The following is a 15484-nucleotide window of genomic DNA, read 5'->3' as shown; positions in this document are numbered from 1 at the left end:
TTTAAAAAGCACTTTTAAAGCAAGCCGATTCACGTAAAGGTAAGGGTTAGGTTTAGGGTTAGGGTTAGGGTTAGGTTAAGGGTTAGCGTTAGGTTTAGCGTTAGGTTAAGGGTTAGGTTAAGGGTTAGGTTTAGGGTTAGGTTTAGGGTTAGGTTAAGGGTTAGGTTTAGGGTTAGGTTTAGGGTTAGGTTTAGGGTTAGGTTTGGGGGGTTAGGTTTAGGCTTACGCGTTAATTTTAGCTTTACCGCTCACAGCGTGCTTTTTTCATCACGCTGTGATGACGTCAGGTACGCGGTTTCATCGAGCACGCTTTAGTCGACCGCGGTTTTGTGGTGGAACCCACTTTCAGAGTAGAGGGAATTCTAAGGACTTTTTCATAGTCACAAGAATTTGGAAAAATCATAGAGGTCATAGGATACTGCAGTTTTACAGACTGTTGATCATAACAATCTCAACGTTTAATTTAGTGGGAAATAAAAAAAATGGGTTAATCAACCCAATTGCCTAGCTGTTTTGAAACATCAATACAAAGAACCACCTCCAGATGGTAAATAAAGGTCAGGGGTTAAATTCTCAGTTATGGAAGCTTAGGCTTATAGAGCCGACCAAACTAACTTGGGGGTTAAAAACCAGCAATTTGGTTGCAAATTTAAAATGAAGTGGGGTTCCTATCTCATTTAGCTTGCAAACACTTTGTGCTAAACAGTGCTGTGCAACTGCAAATATTCTTTTCTCCTCCTCCTAACACACTTCATCAAAGTCCTTTATTGTCTTTGTTTTTTGCCAATGTATTACTATTACATCAGTAAATATCTCTCTTTTTTTAGAGACCTTGCATTTTTATTGCCTCTATTGATTCTTTAACTCAGCTATTTTGCTGTGTACCTCTCACCCATCAATTCCATCGATTTCCTGCATGCTCTCCATTAGAGTTTTAATGCTTATAAATCCTGATGCGTATTCTTTAAAACTACTTTTCTTGAAGAATGCTTTTGTTTATGTATATTTTTAATTGAGAGTTTAAGGAATCCAGCTTGCATCTATAGTGATTAATCCTCCTCTCCATTTGCCCTATTTTATTATTTTTTAATTAAGCTTTAGAACAAATCTTTATTTTCGGCAAGCTTCCTCATCCTGATGCTTCTACTGTTTTTGCTTTTCTTGGCAGTTGTCAATGTGATAAACACGAGAGGAGTTAAGGAGTTACAAATATGACAATTGGCAGCTGACTTCAGAAAGTGGGAAAACATTGCCTACAAATTATCAGTTACAGCTAACTGGTTACAGATGCAGCATTGATCTTAAATCTGAATATTGTAGATTGTCATCTTCCCTAGCTGTATAATTTTTCTACATCCAAATTCATCATGTTATGTTGGCTAGATGTGTCCTCACCAGGGGTGGGATTCAAATAATTTAACAACCGGTTCTCTGCCCTAATTACAAGCTGGGTAGGCGGGGCTCGGTGGTCATGTGATTGGGCGGGCGTGGCCACCTCAAGGTCACTCAGGTCGATGGGCGCTTCGCCTTAACTGTTACAATGTCATAAGGGTTAACCGGAGAGTCAGTTTCTGTAAGCAGGTCAATAAAGATTAGGCTAGAAACAACATTAGATTGTTTCCTTCCTGCCTTCCTTACAGGATTAGCCCTGTAAAGTGGGAAAAAACAAAAGGAGATTTCTTCCAAAAATTAATTCTCTGAACTGCTTAGAAAGTTACCAACCGGTTCTCCCAAATAGGTGCAAACTGGCTGAATCTCACCACTGGTCCTCACACATGCAAGATGGGTTGGTAATGAAGTCTGAGGTCCCTGTTCTTATAGGTCTTCTAGTGCTGAAAAAGTCCCAGTGGATAGTCAAGGATTGATTCAGATTGCTGCCAGATCTGTTTTAAACCTCACTTAATGTAAAAGGGCTAATTATCTAAAAGCCGTGCATTCTTTTTCTTTCCTGATTCCATCACTCCAAAAAATGACTTTAAATAATACCAGACAACCCATGACCAGGTTATTATTTACAAGTTTTATATTTCCATTTTCATTTTCCACAGTTTGATTTCTCTAAAAAGTTATTTTTAATTTATCACTGAATTATTTTCACCTCCTTGCAGTGAGGTATTGTGAATGTTCAGCTTATCAAAACCATTACCTAAATATTCTAACTGCATCTTGAAATTACACTTGATGTGCAAAAATTCACCTATCTTCAAATGGTGAGAAAATTAATTTTTCAGTTTTAAAACTCTGGTCAAAATGTTGATCTCAGACAGCAATCTTCATTCCTAGTTTGATAACAGAGGAGGTTGTTCATTTTTTCACGAAACCTTGCAAACATCTTTGTTTTTAAGGTTTTCCCAGACCTGATTTTTGCACAGTTCTAAATATTTATCATTGGGTTCGACTCTTTCAGAGGAAGAGCTTATCTGCATTATAGAGAAATGTTCCCCAAACTTTCCACCTTGGCAGCCTGGTCCAACAGTGGCGCAGGGGAGAGGGACTTGTACATGACATTGTAATGGAGATTCACACATAAAGGTGTTGTTTTTTTTTGCTGCTTCACAAAAAGGCTGTTTCTGCACATTGCTGGCTCATATTTAAGTGATCGTCCACTAGAACTCCAAGGTCTCTCCCATAGTTACTATTTTTGAGCCAGGTTTAACCTAATCTATACTTAGAACTTTGGTTGCTAAAGTTCTAAATATTTATCATTTATAAATAATACTCGATGACCCATGACCCATTGGGTCATTCTTGTTTCCATACAATATACACTATATTGCCAAAAGTATTCGCTTACCCATCCACATAATCAGAATCAGTTGTGAGCGAATACTTTTGGCAATATAGTGTATAATGTCGGCTGACATCATTTTCCCTCCACTCACAACCTTCAATATAATCCCGTTCGATGACCACCACCTCCTCCTCCCTCCCCCCATAGAATGCTTGCTACTTTGCTGGAGGGAGCGGGGAACAAGAGAAATTGCACACCATGAGAAGAACTTCACCCCTGCTCCAAATCCTAGCATCTCCTCAAAGATCCCCACCTGAGGGACAAAGAGGGCTCACCCATCAACGTAAGGGTAACAACACAAGAATGAAAACCTGGCTTTCAGGCCAAGTACGCGCCATGTCTAGGAAGACTTGAGAATGAGCCCTAGATCTGGCTTCTGATGTAAATCAGAAAAGTATTTTTTCTGTAAGCCAAGTAAATCATGGTTTGCTTTTCATTGATTTTTCCCGATAGTAAATTTCAATTTGGCGGATAGCAGGCATCACTACCACATGTGCAAAATAAAATTATTTCTTTTAAATTTGTTTTTCTCTTTCTTTTTTTATCCCTTTCCATAATATACATCCATGCCTATTTTCCTAAATTATCCTGGCACTGTGCAAGTCATACAACAGGGAAACAAACACAACTATAAAGTTGCAGTTTCTCCATCCCCACCTCAAAAGGAAGAGGTGGAGAAAAGAGATCAGTGACTTAACGGTGAAAAGGGGGGGGCAGAATCTCCTAGCATCTAGCCAAGTCAAAATCAATAAGGTCTTGGGGGGGGGTTGTTTCCTACGAGTATGACAAATCCAGTGACGTGCGGTGAGGTTTATGGCTGGTGAGGCAGTCCTCTCCCCCGACATCCCACTGTCTAAAGCGCTTTTGCCCGCCTGAGCTCTGACAGGCGAGCGAAAGAAAGAAAGTGCTTTGGACAGTGGGATGTCGTGGGGAGAGGAGAGAATGCCTGCCATCATGAAAATGTAAAAATGTAAAAGGAGAAAAGCAAGAGCTGCTGAGGTCAGGCTGGGCTAGCTGCTGGCAGAGTCCCCAATGGGTGACTCTGCATAACTGTTTAAAAAAGCCTCTTAAAAAAACACCCTCTACAGGAGGAGGCAAGAGAACCACGAGCCTCCTCTACATAAGAATTTTTTTGGCTTTTAACCCTTGCTTAACTCTGCTTGAGTGATCATAAAGTCAGACTAAATGAGGCACGTGGTTCTCTCTCCTCCTCCTGTAGAGGGCCCCTTTTTAGAGGCTTTTTTAAACAGTTAAGCACTAAGCAGAGTCATCCACTGTGACTCTGGCGGCAACTAGCTCAGCCTTTTTCCTTTTTACATTTTCTTTTCTTTTCATGATGACAGTGGTGAGGCTCTGCCTCTCCTGCCTCTACTGACTGCACATCACTGGACAAATCTGTCACAAACTGCTCTGCCTATTGGTAAGCTAAGCTCCTATTATTTGCTTCTCAGAAGCCCTTGTCCTGATGCTGCTTCTGCAGTTTTTCAAAACAAGGTCTGCCTGCCAGGAAAGAGACTTTTGGCTTTTCTTTCATTGGCTTCACACATTTGTTAGTAGCAGGAGACAGCAGGGTTAGGAACAGAAGATCGTTTAAAGATGACATGAACAGCAGACTATTCCACTGAGGCAGTAAAGCTACGTGGACTTGTTGCAGCAGATTGAGGCTTGCAATCTACTTACGAAAGAGCAGGACTTGAGACCACGAAAGTGAGAGAAACAGGTTTATTGGATGCATCGAGTTCAGCGTGTTCACACACCAACATCTGAACTGAACTGAGCTCTGCCCAGGATCCTACTTTTATGCCGTGTTCCACACGGTACATTCTGAAGGTGTTTCCATACACGAGACAAGCATGACATTTCAAAAGGGGAAGTTCACTTGGACTGTTACAGCAAAGTACATAGGAGAAATATAAAAAAGAGAAGTTCCTATTTCATCTTAAGCTGTCAGCAGCTTTTACCTCTGTTCTATCTCTCACTTCCTCTGCCCCCACTTTATAGGGTCTTGCCACACTGTTCAGCCCTATTTTTAATACTTATGAGGAAGTTGGGGAGAAGGTTCACTCCAGCTAAAAGTCAACTTTGGGACTCCAGGGCACTAGAATGAAAAGCCAAACTAAAATGAATGTATAAGGTCCATTCTATTAGGACCACCTAACCTGGCCAGCCACTGGTGGGTTTACCTGTGCAACCCATGCTGTATCAGACTCTCTCACTTGAGAAGAACGTGCAAGGAAGAATCACAGGGAATGCTTGTTGCACAGAACAGAGCTTCTTCGCAGAAAACTCAAAGGCTACAGCAGAATCCACCCCCTGACATCTAATTTATCTCTGTTGAGCTATGTTCATTTATTAATTTATATTGTTTTTAATTCAGGCAGCATTGACTCCTGTGAAATTCCATTTGCAGCAGCACAAATTGGAGGTGTTTTTTTTCCTAATTGTCAATTTAATAAATTTGTATGCCGCCCAATCCCGTAAGACTCTGGGCGGCTTACAGAAAGATAAAAATAAAGGTTAAAAAAGTAATGTGAAATACAATTTTAAAAAAAACAACAACATGCCATACATTCTATTTAAGTGGGGCTGGACCATGTTCAACAGCCCCAGGCCTGCCGGAACAGCCAGGTTTTAGTGGCTTTTCGGAAGGCCGAGAGAGTGGGAAGGGTCCGGAACTCTACGGGTAGATCGTTCCACAGGACCGGAGCAGCTACAGAGAAGGCCCTTCCCCGAGGAGCTGCCAGTCGGCATTGTCTGGTCGACGGCACTCGGAGGAGGCCCAACCTGTGAGATCTTATTGGTCGTTGGGAGGTATGTGGCAGGAGGCGGTCTCGCAGATTTCCCAGTAAATACAACCACATTAAGATATGTATGATGATAACAGTGGAGCTTCTATGTGGGAGAGTCGGACAGATTTGATGAGTATGAAGCGTGAGATTTCTGAAAACGTTCAGCTGAAATACTGGCAGACGCTTCCTGGATAATAAGGGGCACTAATACATGAACATTTTAAAAAGTCTGAAGTCTACAATATATTGCATATGTTGCATTTGTACACAATTTTCACTGGTATTAGCATTTGGATAAACTTTTTATTATTAGCAAGAACATAGTACAAAACTGAGAAAAGTATGCATTTGTAGCAGTGGTGGGATTCAAATAATTTAACAACCGGTTCTCTGTCCTAATGACCAGGTGGGTAGGCAGGGCTTAGTGGTCATGTGACCGTGCAGGTGTGGCCAACTCAACGTCACTCACGTCGATGGGCTCTTCGTCTTAGCTGTTACAATGTAACAAGGGTTAACCGGAGAGGCAGTTTCTGTAAGCAGGGCAATAAAGATTAGGCTAGAAACAACACCAGAATGTTTCCTTCCTGCCTTCCTTACAGGATTAGCCCTGTAAAGTGGGGAAAAAACCAAAAGAAGATTTCTTTCAACAACCGGTTCTCTGAACCTCTTAGAAAGTTAAGAACCGGTTTTCCCGAACAGGTGCTAACTGGCTGAATCCCACCACTGATTTGCAGGATAATTGTATTTCACTTTCTATGGGTTTAACACTGTGGAAAAAATAATCCTTTCCTCTGTGAAAGTTCCAATCCAATTTCTTATTCACCTTATAGATGCCTTTTCTACCTACACAAAACTTGTCTCTTATATATTTCGACTTTGCTAATTTGTACTGAAGCAATAAAATTGTGTCTTCTTCCAGACTAAGGTTTTTTTTTCTGCACTGTAGATGCTGATCTCTCATACATAAATTGGCTAAGTTTGAAACCATTTGAAGAAATTCCTCTTTTTTATTAAAACAATGCTTTATTATTAAAACAGAATAACAAAATTGGAAAGGACCTTAGAGGTCTTCTAATCTTCGTACATAATAACATACATGTGGGGAAAAAAATATCAATTCAAAAGAAAAAAAAGGAAAGGAAGAGACAAAGAAAAAAGGAGATAGAAAAAAGAAAACATAAAAAAATAAGAAATATCTTTCAATCTTTTTTTTACAATTGTACATACAATTCTGATCAAACCTTTCTCTTTAAGATTAACTCCCTTAATTTGCTTTTTTCCATAATATATTTTTTCTAAGTCACGAAATCATTGTCTTTTTTTATGCAAAAAAGCCCATACAGAGTTTCCATCCATTGATGAAATATCAATAATGATGTTTCTCTAATCAAAGAGGTTAATTCGACCATCCCTGCGAGTTCAGTCAATTTCACCAACTATGATTCAATATTCAATATTTCCATTTTTGAGTATGTCATAAGCTTGCTAGATAAATCATATACTGAAATAATCTTCCAAGTTTATTTTCTAACTGTATCCACCAATCTTAAAATATATGTTCCCTATTGTATGGGGGGTGGTATGCAGAAGTGGATGCAGAATGCATGATGCACAATGAATCCTATGGCTCAGAAGTGGTGCAGACCATGAAAAGAAATGGATCATGACCAGGGGTGGGTTTCTCGCCCCGTTCCAACCGGTTCGGTTGGAACCGGGCTGGCGGTGTCCTCATGCACACGCGCGGCGCACGCATGCGTACTAGCGTCTGTGCGATGCTCCAGCTGCTCCTGGAGGATCGCGCAGGCGCTGTATGCATCTTGTGCATGCGTGGAAGTGCAAAACTCGTCAAAACCGGGTAAGGAGCGCGGGCGGGCGGGTCGGCCCTTTGCCATTCCCGGAAGTTACTTACTTCCGGGTTCGCCGACCAACCGGTTCGCAGGGACCGCCGCGAACCGGTTGAAACCCACCCCTGATCATGACCAACTATTTCCCAATTCTAACCTAGTACGATAGCTCAGACACAGGAACGACCTTCTGAGGATGCCTGCACTGAATAGTTTTGGAGGCTAACTCGGACTCAACTGGAAATAGGCGACCATGGTTTTATTAAAAATATAATAAATAACACTCTGATTATCTAGGTGTGTACTCTTCAGCATCTTATGATCTACTGACCACAAGAAAGTAGTAGAATGTAGACAGAGATTTAAGGCTTTACTAATTGTCTCCTCTTTGTCAATCTATCAGTTCTTCATTTAATAGATTGCTAATTTCTTCTCAGGCCACGTCAGTGGTGGGTTTCAATTTTTTTTACAACCTCTTCTGTAGGTGTAGCCTGCTTTGTGGGAGTGGCTTGCTGGCCATGTGACTGGATGGGAGTGGCTTGCCAGCCATGTGACTTGGTGGGCGTGGCCAACTTGTAAAATGTGGTGAAACTTACTTTACAACGCTCTTGCTTAGCAATCCAAATGTTGGCTCAGAAACCCTGGCCTTTGAAGCACACAAGTCTTAATGCTGTCAAGTTACAAGACCCTCGCACCCCTAAGCCTTTAGAGAAAAAAAACCCAGGGGTGTTCAAACTTGACAGGTTTAAGACTTGTGGACTTCAACTCCCAGAATTCTTCCTCTCGCTCTTCATCTTGATGATGTGCGGATGGGTGGGAGGAGGGAACTGGAACCAGTTCTAAATGGCACTGTAGATTTGTGGAATCTCTTTTATAGAAGAGGTTAGAACTGGCAGGAGTGGCCCCTGGGCCATGTATACATAAAAGGCAAACATGAAGGTAGCATTCAATGAGCTATCTGCTAGGATTTGTCCTTACATATAATGCATCCATGTAAATCTCCTGCTATACAGGCAGCTATTAAACTCCCTTCACTAATCCTTGTTTGGCTCATATTCATACTCTTAGAACTGCTTGCATGCACACATAAAATGCTCCAAACTATTAATATATTGCTGGATTCAAAGGACTTTGCATTATATCTCTAACATAATTGAAAAGCAATTTCAAAATTCTCCTATATTCAACTGACATTTTTTAAAATTCCCATCCCCGTTGATTTTCATGCTCTGAATCATCAAACATTAATATGTGAGAAGTCTATTAATAATTAAATATCACTAAAAGCAACACCACACACATTGGTAATAACATGCAATGTCTAAAATTATAGGTTCTCAAAGTTTGTGCACAGCAACTATTTTAAATCAAAAGTTGCCTTGTGGCATAATAGGCAGCAAAATAAACAAACAAACAGTATGACATCAACCTCCTACCCTCATCAGAGTTTATTTATTTACTATTTATTAAACAAATGCTGCACAACTTACACATATAGGTGACTTCAAATTGAGGTTGAAGTTAGGGTTGGAAAATTTTCCTTTAGTAATTAAATTTTAGTCTATATAGCAAACATTCTTGACAGCCACTTCCATTTCTCATTCCACATTTACTTTGGGGAAATATATGCTGCTTAGAGCAGCAATTGTTAAAAAAACACATTTTGAGGTACAGAAATAGAATGCAGCAAATGGAAACCATGTCTCTTAACTCTTTATACCTGCTCTTCCCACTGAGCCAAAATTTAAGGAAATGTTTAATTGGGGATTTTATTGTATTGTATTGTATTGTATTGTAAGTTTATTTATATGCCGCCCTTTTCCCTGGGGGGACTCAGGGCGGCTTACAACCCAAAGGGGAGGGGGAGACAAACTTTTAACATATAAGACAATACATGATTAAAAAACACAACATTCATACCATTCGGGCGGGTTACATTCTTAGCCCCAGGCCTGATGGGATAGCCAGATTCTAAGGGCTGTGCGGAAGGTCTGGAGGGTGGTGAGGGTACGAATCTCCATGGGGAGATCGTTCCATAGGGTCGGAGCTGCCACCGAGAAGGCTCTCCTCCGCGTAGTTGCCAGTCGGCATTGACCGGCAGATGGAACTCGGAGGAGGCCCAATCAATGAGATCTAATAGGTCGCGTGGAGGTAATTGGCAGTAGGCGGTCTCTCAAGTACCCAGATCCACTACCATGTAGGGCTTTATGGGTGACAAGTAGCACCTTGAAGCACACCCGGAGATCGACAGGTAGCCAGTGCAGCTCGCGGAGGATAGGTGTTATGTGGGTGAAGCGAGGTGCACCCACAATTGCTCGAGCGGCCGCATTCTGGACTAGCTGAAGTCGCCGAATACTCTTCAAGGGCAGCCCCATGTAGAGCACATTGCAGTACTCCAGCCTAGAGGTCACAAGGGCACGAGTGACTGTTGTGAGAGCCTCCCGATTCAGGTAGGGGCGCAACTGGTGCACCAGGCGAACCTGGGCAAATGCCCCCCTGGTCACAGCTGACAAATGGTGTTGGAAAGTCAGCTGTGGGTCCAGGAGGACTCCCAAGTTGCGGACCCTGTCTGAGGGGTATAATGTTTGACCCCCCAGCCTTTATTTTTTTTAAATCAGAAGATGTTTCAGTGAACTGCTCCTCTTAGTAGTGATAAGTGTGCCAGTTATTGGATCAGCATTAAATGGATTTTTGAAACCATATCTCATAGAAGGTGTCTTAACATATAGATCTTCATGTCTTCAGTGACTGGTTTGCTATTGTCTCAGGTTATGATTTACATGTTTTATATTTCCATTTTCATTTTCCACAGTTCAAATTCTCTAAAAAGTTATTTTAATTTATCAGTGAATCATTTTCACCTACTTGCAGTGAAGTATTGTGAAGGTTCAGCTTATCAAATCCATTACCTAAATATTCTAACTGCGTCTTGAAATTACACTTGATGTGTAAAAATCTTTAAATGGTGAGAAAGTTATTTTTTCAGTTTTAAAACTCTAGTCAAAATGTTGATCTCAGACAGCAATCTTCATTCCTAGTTTGATAACAAAGGAGGTTGTTCATTTTTTCACGAAACCTTACAAACATCTTTCTTTTCAAGATTTTCCCAGACCTGATTTTTGCAGAGTTCTAAATATTTATCATTGGGTGAGACTCTTTCAGAGGAAGAGCTTATCTGCATTATAGAGAAATGTTTCCCAAACTCTCCAGCCTGGTCCAACAGGGGGGCAGGAGAGGGGGACTTGTACGTGATATTGTTATGGAGATTCACACATAAAGGTTTTTTTTTGCTGCTTCCCAAAAAGGCTGTTGTTGCACATTGCTGGCTCATATTTAAGTGATCGTCCACTAGAACTCCAAGGTCTCTCTCAGAGTTATTATTTTTGAGCCAGGCTTCACCTAATCTATACTTAGAACTTTGATTTTTTCCTACCTAGGTGTAAAACCTTGCTTTTCTCTACATTAAATTTCATGTTGTTGGATAGGGACCTGTTCTGACCCCCCCTCGTCCCACACCAACACACACGCTGAACCAAAGATAAGTTACGGCATTTAATTAACAGACAGACAGGTCCGTGACAACAAACCGACACAGACAAACTTGGGTAGCAGTCCAGCACAGATAAGGCTTGGCAGCAATCCAGCCTACCAAGCTCACAGTAATGTTTTCCGACATTTGTTCCTGCGTTGTCTTCTGCAAAGGGGTGTTTACACAAGCAGTCTTTTTATAGTCTGGAGAGGAGCCTAATGACCACCAGCTGAGTGCAATTGCTTACTGTAACTGCGCAACTGTTCCTGATGCCGATTAGCTCTTCGGTGCCGTGCATCCATGAACAACTCACTGCTGGCATCTGGCTCACTCTCCCTTGTCTCCTCCCCACTGGTCCAAGGCTCAGGTGCCTCATGGTGGCCAACCAGCCTCTCTGCGCCCTGTTTGGAGTCGGAACCCTTTCCAGGGTCCTCCACTTCCTCCAGAGCCAACTCATAGGGCCCCTTGCTGTCGGAGCCTGGTGGCAGCTCCAACGGCTCCTGCTGGGCCACAACAGGGACCATTGTATCTATCAAGAATATTGATAATTATGTTTTATTCATTCCTGTAATGTTTATTTTTATAGAAAAATACAGTAAAGCCTCATTTATTCTACCCTCCTCAGCAGATTTAGGAGGCTGTTTCTAAATGAATTATTTAACATGATTGGTTGCTTCATCTTTTCAAATGGCATATGGTTTGTTCCTTAGGATTTTCAATTAGTTGATCATTTAATTCTCCAAATATATATTTGATTGGGCAGAAAGCAAAGTAGTGTCTAAAAGCTATTTGGCATGAGACACCTCCAACATATTGTAACCATATCAGTAATTGCCAGAAGATGTTCCCCCTACAATGGCTTTGGGTTTTTTTTGGGGGGGGGGCGTTGTATCGGGTGATTCTTTTATGCAAACAGATAAGATTATTTTGAAGAATAGTCATATTTAAATAGCTTCATGTTTTGTTGCCTAATTTCATTTATTCTTTACATGATAAAATCTTGCAGTTTGTTAACAAAATGTGCATGATTTGTTTGCAAATGCCTTTTTAAAGCATTAAAATGCTCTCAGGAGACCGAGAAGATGGATGATGGTAAATGAAGTCTTGAACCTATAGCTGTATCCAGCCCTTGTGATTATTGAGAGGGTTCAAGTCTTCCTAGAACAGCAGTGGGGACAGACCACAACCTTGGTATATACTGCATTTAATGACCAGTTGTGTAAGTTGTCTTGAGTTTATTTCTATTGTAGTCTTCAGTCCCCCTGAGTTCTTGAGTGCTTAATGGCAATATTATATAGTGCAAGACTTTTACAGATCCATGGGTGTGACCTTGAATTGTAAGCTTTCCTGTAGTGTGTGTCAGACACATACTATAGGAAATCCTACAATTCAAGGTCACACCCATGGAACTGTAAATGTCTGGCACTATACAAAGTCAATAAGCCACTAAGGACTCAAAAACTCAGGGGGTTAGTAAGTTAGTTAGTTAGTAAGACTACAATGGAAGCCAATTCAAAGCTCTCTCTGTGTGTGTATGTGTCTACACACATAGACAGACAGACACGGACTCATACGTACATACTTTCTCTAATATAATGGTATGTATAAAATAAGATTGCATAGCAGTGCAGTAATGGTGAAAAGGGACTCTTGAAACATAACCAAAGGCCTCTTTTGTTCATTTCTTCTTTGGCATTTATTAACCAATTAAGCCTTTGCTGCTCACAAGAGTTTTAATTTAGGATGAGCTCAGAATTGTTGTTTTTTTTAAACAGCAAAACCAAACAACAATAACTCTTGAAAGCATGAATGATCGTTTAGGGGAAATTGCCTTTAAATATATACTTTTGGATGATTAATTTACAACTTTTTGCCCAGCAATTAATCATGCTTCCATTCGTGTGCTTTCATGATAGTGTGTAATGATAGAAGGAGAACTTGCATGCCACCACCACCAGATGAAAATTTATTCAACTGGCAGCTATCTCTGCATTTTCAGTGCTCTGTGCAACTAGAACACTATATTAAAAATGAATATATTAGGGGAAATAATGCAGTCAGATGCCTTGCTTTATGGAAAACTGCTATATTAGAAAAAGAACAAATGAAATGTGTATATGAGGAAAAATATGCACTAAAATTAATGTGATGCTTTTGTGTGCCGTCTTTGAAATATCTCAATCATGTAAATGAGATAAAATACATTTAAGTAAGAAAAAGATGAATATATGTTCATCTCTATATCTGAAGAAAAGTATAAGTAACAGATTGGGAGAATATGTATTCTTGCAAGGAATTTTTTTTTGCATATTTGGAGGCCACATTTTCCACAAAACAGAAAGTTCTTCTAGCCTTTGCACATAATAATTAAAATTATTATAATAGGTAATTCTACCAAAGTATAATTTGCAATAGATATTCTGAAAATTCGGAAAACAAAACAAAAAGGAAACAATCCAGTTTTGGAAACCTGAACGGCAAAAAAAAAAATGTAAATAAAATCTCACATTTGTTTTAAATTGATAATCTGAAGTTTTATGGAAAATCAGAAATTGAATTCCACTCATTGAAAAAAAAAACTCTAATAAATCTTAGTACAGATATAGCAATGGATTTAGACTTAGAGAAATGTACCACAGAAGCAGTAAATTGGGATAAAACCACAAATAGTAATGGAATTAAAATGCTGAATGCCCAAAACTTTTGACAATATCTGTATCCACTTCATAGAGACATCCATGGCCTAGGACCTGGATACCTGCGAGACCGCCTACTGCCGCATACCTCCCAACAGCCGATAAGATCGCACAGGGTGGGCCTTCTCCAGGTGCTGTCAACCAGACAATGTCAGTGGGCAGCACCCCGGGGGAGGGCCTTCTCTGTTGCCGCTCCGACCCTATGGAATGAACTACCCCCAGAGATCCGGACCCTGCCCACTCTCATGGCCTTCCGAAAGGCTATCAAAACCTGGCTATTCCAGCAGGCCTGGGGCTGTTGACCTCATGATTGAGGTCCAGCCCTGACTAGATTGGGTGTATGATGTGGTTTTTAAATTTTGTCTCCTCTGTTTTTTAAATTCTTTATTTTTAAAAAAAATATTTTCTGTAAGCCGCCCGGAGTCCTTCGGGATTGGGTGGCCTATAAATTCATTAAATACTAAATACTAAATACTAAATACTAAATACTAAATACTAAATACTAAATACTAAATACTAAATACTAAATACTAAATACTAAATACTAAATACTAAATACTAAATACTAAATACTAAATACTAAATACTAAATACTAAATACTAAATACTAAATACTAAATACTAAATACTAAATACTAAATACTAAATACTAAATACTAAATACTAAATACTAAATACTACTAAATAATACTAAATAATACTAAATAATACTAAATAATACTAAACACTAAACACTAAACACTAAACACTAAACACTAAACACTAAACACTAAACACTAAACACTAAACACTACTAAATACTAAATACTAAATACTAAATACTAAATACTAAATACTAAATACTAAATACTAAATACTAAATACTAAATACTAAATACTAAATACTAAATACTAAATACTAAATACTAAATACTAAATACTAAATACTAAATACTAAATACTAAATACTAAATACTAAATACTAAATACTAAATACTAAATACTAAATACTAAAGAGAGAATACCACTATAGTCATTGATAGGCAGCAATGAACCTTTATGGAATTGAAGGAACCAAGGAATACAGAACGTAAAGGAAAATGGAATTACTAGGAAATTAGAATTTATTTAAGGTACAGCAAATGGCCTAAGATTTTACTCAATAATTAATACATTCCTGAAAGTTTAGTGACATGCAAAACACATCCTGGGAATGCAAATTTATTAGAATCATGCATTTTCTAAGTGGGCTGCTTTTCTAATACGGTTGGATCAGCTGCCGGCACTAATTGCGTAGTATGGATTTCCTTGGATTGCAAAATAGCATAGGAAGGACTTAATTCTCTGTATGGCAGCTTTGCTGAAAATAGTGTAAGGTCACCAAACTTTAACTGTTTACTACCAACAGCCCTAATTGTCTGGGGAAAATAAGCATTGTTGCATAAGTTATTTAATAAAAAAATTTCTTGAGCAGAAATAGTTGGTTCCATCTATCAATGAAGCACTGTTTGGAAATTATCAATTGTCTACCTCAAGATCAACTATCATTCAGAGTGATGCTTTTAAAAAGTGAATCCTTCCTATTTCTGAATTTTGCATCTAGCCTGGCGAAGAACAAAGGATTGAAGGGTTTTAGTCTGATACATTTAAGAAGCATAAGGTTGACTGTTCTCATTATATGGACCCAAGAGAAAGCCTCTGCTCTTTGATCATTATCCCAATTGTGGTTGGAATGTGCGGGTTACTTACTGCTTCATAAATGGAATTAACCCTTACTTCCTTTTGTAATCGGATCTCTCTTTCTTGATTATACAGTCTGTTAAACTTTAAAGCTGATGAATCACATCTTCCAGCAG

Source organism: Thamnophis sirtalis, unplaced genomic scaffold (genome assembly GCF_051295495.1).
Source record: "Thamnophis sirtalis isolate CommonGarterSnake01/CBP01778 unplaced genomic scaffold, rThaSir2_p1.2 scaffold_6, whole genome shotgun sequence".
Classification (NCBI taxonomy): Eukaryota; Metazoa; Chordata; class Lepidosauria; order Squamata; family Natricidae; genus Thamnophis; species Thamnophis sirtalis.
Note: the sequence above shows the minus strand (reverse complement) of the source record.